This window comes from Saccostrea echinata, unplaced genomic scaffold, assembly GCF_033153115.1.
Source record: "Saccostrea echinata isolate AGI-Se365-2 ecotype Australia unplaced genomic scaffold, CSIRO_AGI_Sech_v1 ptg000053l, whole genome shotgun sequence".
NCBI classification, from domain to species: Eukaryota; Metazoa; Mollusca; class Bivalvia; order Ostreida; family Ostreidae; genus Saccostrea; species Saccostrea echinata.
Window position 1 is genome coordinate 1,763,874 of NW_026889802.1, and position 5,176 is coordinate 1,769,049.

Below are 5,176 nucleotides of genomic sequence, written 5' to 3' on the forward strand. Positions count from 1 at the left end.
AAGGCATAAGTTGTCACTTTGACAGTAAGGCATTAGTTGTCACTTTGACAGTAAGGCATAAGTTGTCACTGACAGTAAGGCATAAGTTGTCACTATGACAGTATGGCATAAGTTGTCACTATGACAGTATGGCATAAGTTGTCACTATGACAGAGAGGCATTAGTTGTCACTATGACAGTAAGGCATAAGTTGTTACTATGACAGTAAGGCATAAGTTGTTACTATGAAAGTAAGGCATAAGTTGTCACTATGACAGTAAGGCATTAGTTGTTACTATGACAGTAAGGCATAAGTTGTCACTAACAGTAAGGCATAAGTTGTCACTATGACAGTATGGCATAAGTTGTCACTATGACAGAGAGGCATTAGTTGTCATTATGACAGTAAGGCATAAGTTGTCATTATGACAGTAAGGCATATGTTGTTACTATGACAGTAAGGCATAAGTTGTCACTATGACAGTAAGGCATTAGTTATTACTATGACAGTAAGGCACAAGTTGTCACTATGACAGTAAGGCATAAGTCTTCACTATGACAGTAAGACATAAGTTGTCATTAACGCAATAAGGCATTAGTTGTCATTATGACAGTTAGGCATAAGATGTCACTATGATAGTAAGGCATAAGTTGCCACTATGATAGTTAGGCATAAGTTGTCATTATGATAGTTAGGCATAAGACATTGGAATAGTTTATGTTAAAACAGGAGTGAATCAAAACTGCAGCATGTCTGATTTTTAGACGGTGGCTATTTATAGCCACAGGCTATTGCTGCTGGTCTGGGCTATGAATAAACAACAGTGTAAAATCACGGGGACCCTAGCGGCGATTTTTGCAGAGACAAAATAATGAAAGTGGGGTCGTTTTGATGTTCGAAAATAAAATGTACATGGTTCTCAAGTTATTTCAATGACATTTTGTTGATGGGCACAAAGTTTAATTCCTGATATTTGCCGTTTTAATATTTCTTGCCTTATGAATATTCATTAAACTACGCCGACTTAATGTTAATTCGTACAAAAACTGATTCGTATATAAGGAGTCAATTTGTATGCTAACCACAAAAGTCAATTCGTACATAAAGTTTGCTGAACATGAAACAAATGCAAAAAGTTAGTTCGTATACACATCCTTTTTTACGTTGTGTAAATGTAAAATTTCAATAAAATTTATTAAGAGTAAAAAAAAATCTGGGGGAAAATATTTACGGATAATGGTTTCACATTACACCTTACCATCTTAAGAAATAAAATAACTATTGTTAAACCAACACACTCTCGGCGGTTTCTTAATTCGCTGTTGGATGTGTGACAAACACTTATTACGAGATGCTCCCAATTTGGTATTCCCTAATTACGAGATACTCCATGCTTGGAAAGCGTCGATCCACAAATTTCTCCATTTCCGAAAATTCAGTTAACATGATTCAAGGACTGCGTATTCCTTGTTGCAGAACTGCATATTTTATTTGAGACGTTTTGTGGATTTTTTATACAATAATACTTATACAGTTTATTGAAATTTTACGGTGTCTTTTGATTAATGGAATTTCTAGTATCTCTTGACGATACTATATTAGAAAAAGATATATTTTGTTTGGAGGTCCGTGTTTACTCTGCTCCTGTTTTGTATTGTTTAATGGACTTTTGATCTTGAATATTGTTCGTTATCTCCATATATTTCATTTCGGAATGTAAAAAAAAAATCACGTCCTCTTAAAGTTTACATAAAAGAGAGTTGTTGAAGGCAGATACGATGCCATTTTGCAAAGTTAATTTCGGTTCTATCTAAAAACAAAAGTCATTGCCTAATTACGGACACAAAAATTACTGAAAGGATGCTAATTTATCAAAGCTATAATTATAAGACTGTGACGAATAAAAGTTACCCATATATTTCATTTGTATTTGAAAATTCTATCGTGCCTCGAATAAAATTTACCCTTTAAAAACTGTAAGAAAAAAGCTACACAAAAGCATGTACATAAAATATTAGGATTTTCTTGCGAATTCAGTTGACTTAATTTAGGTCAGTCTTCTCCTACATGTGGAAATTTGGCAAAAATGGGGATCCAAAGATAAAGTCTATTTCATTATCTTTCAGCATATAATTTATGTCGCACAGTACAACGCCAAAAGTGATTCATCATTTCCCTTTTTACCATATATTTTAAGAAAAGTTAGTTTTTGTTTAAAAAAAAATATTGTGAGTTCAATTTTACTCCAGATTAGCAAAATTTGATAATTAACCACTGAGTATAAGATTTTAAATTATAAAATCACAATTTCTAACTTCAAAACACCACGATTTCATGACACTTTTTGTTGTAAAATTTAACTTTTTCATTTGATACTTGATATCACTGAAATGCATGCTGATAAGATTATTTTCAAATTATGCGAAGAAGGTACAATGATTTCGGAATTTACTGATACTCGCTCATATCTGCAACTCACAATAGGTTTATTAATTGTTCCTCAAATATCTCAAACACATTTCTGAAAAAAAAACCAAAAAAAAAACCGCACATCTAACTTGGAATAGCGCCTAAATGGAACCACACATGCATGTGTAGAAAGCTATCTTAAAATAAACATGTTCGGTCACCACATGAATATAATAGAACCTTTGATTCCCTTAATTTAACATTTAGGGTAAAATGAATTGTTTCAAGGATTAATTAATGAAAAAAAAAAAGATTGAAATGATCAAGCTTTCGTTTCTTGCATCTCAGCGCATTTTTTTTCTTCAAACATTATTTCAAAATAAAACTAAATAAATGTAAAAAATTTCATGCAATAAATTGTTTAACAACTTCAATTAATATATGTCCTCATCATACTGATGCAAATATAAAATAACTCATCAAATACATGTATTGTGAAACATTGCAACAAACTTTCATAATTTCCATATCATTTTACAGATTCTCATATCATTTTATTTCATTTAATTCATTCATGCCAGTGGCCAGTAATTAGAGCGTTTGCTCTAGAGTCAAGGATTAAGGAGTCGATCCTTACATGTAGGTCGCGGGTTCGAATCCCACTGCGGGATGTGGAGACCGTTCCTTCGGATGAGACCGTTAAACTGAGGTCCCGTGTCGCAGTAAGTGCTGGCCAGAAAAAAAGATCCCTCACTGCACAATGGCCCTGAGTGCTGAATATAGATATAAAATTTGCAGCCCACCAATGGCAATGGTGACGTCTCATTATGAGTGAAAAATTCCCGAGAGGGACATTTTAATTAAAACAAACAAACAAACAAAATCATTCATGCCACCGTCTATCAGTACTCACAGTACTTTGATTTAAATTCTGATAGCCATGGACTGGAAGAAGTCAGAAAAGAATGGAGAGACTGGGACACCATGGAATTTTAACATATTGGATGATATAGATTTTGCAGATAATGTTGTCTTATTGTCATCAATGAAACAACACATACAAAGGAAAAAAGCAAATATGGTAGAAGAAGCAGGGAGAATGGGATGAGAATAAATACCAGAAACAAGAAGAAAATATACATTAAAGGAGAAGAAGTACAAGAAGTAAACTCATCTATATACTTAGGAGCAATAATAACACCAGAAGTAGGGGGAATGGGAGCTATCAAAAACAGGCTCTCAAAAACAAGGAACACTTTTATCAGACTTAAGAAATATGGAACAGCAATAACATCAAAAGAAAAACTAAACATAGGTAATCAAGTCTGACCTGTTTTAAAGATGCTCCTTAATTATGCTAATTTTTATTTTCAAAAACAGGTAAAAGTAGGTAGATGTAGCTACCTCAAGTAGGTATAAATACCTAGGTAGCATTAACAGAGACCACAGCAAGTGGCACAAAGCACCGCTCATCACTGCAAGCTCTCAAAGCAAGGCATGGGCAAAGAGAAAATTCGGACTTAGCACATTGATCCAAATGATTTTTTTCTCCGCAATTACCTCGAGACCCACAATGCAACATAAATGCATCTCACTGCTAACTATGCTCTCATGGTATTACAAAAGAAGTTCAACAAGAAATAAACTCACCTTGTTTTAATGGCAGATAAATATACAATGTAGTAGATTAAACATTCTTTGTTAAAATTTGCACTTTTCAGGCTTTGTTATAAATAAATACAAATAAATAAATGGTAATGCAAATTACATATATCTTGTTCGCCCTATTATATAAATATCAACAATTATTATTAATTTTATTCGATATTTTACGATTTGGTGTTTTTTTTCAAATGTTGCTACAGTATATTTTTTTTATTTACCGTAATCTTAATTAAATAATTCAATTTGATATTTATGCTCTTTACATGCTTAATTGGTTTCAATATACTTAATAATGTCACTGTAATTTTGGGGATCATACAATCTGCGTTATGTTTTGAAAACAATTAAAGGACTGAGACGTTAATTTCTGTTGGTCTGCCGGGTCTTTGATAGGACAGGTATTTATAGTGTGACCACCTGCATACGTCTGTTGTCTCCTGTGTGCAATTTATGTACCAATGTACATATAATTTACTTAAAAAATCCACTGGTTCATTATTCAACTTTCTGCAATATAAGGAAGGCGAACGGACCCTGTGTGAACAAGTTTTAGGGCGATCGGACTCTGGGCGAACGGGAATTAGGGTGAACAGTGTCAAGGGCGAACAAGTTTTAAGGCGAAGAACATACAACCATGTAGGTAGAAATAGTCTTTGAGCTGGACCTGACCAAGCCTACAGAGTTAGTTGTATACGTAGTATTAAACCATTGCAAACAAAGATGCCGAAGGGCTGATTAGATAATGATGGACGCCCTCATCCCAAAGGTAGAGAATATTGGCATAGGTAGAATACAAATGTAGTTTCCAATGACATTGGGATGAAATTGCCCTATGATTAATGATTATAAATACCGTACGATTCCTCTTCCGAATACGATAAAAGTTTTGATTGATGGTTGAATATTTGAAGTACATTTTTGTACAAAGTTTTTTCAGGGACCTATATACTAGTTTATTTATAGGTCCCTCATTTTATGTGTCATGTATCCTGTACCTTTTTAAAGGAAAAACAAAACGTTGCAGTTGCACCAGATCATGATCAACCTTTTTCTAAACCGGAAGTCGAACGTGCGAGATATCTTTCGTGCCTCTTAATTTAGAGAGTTCTTTGAAAAGAGAAA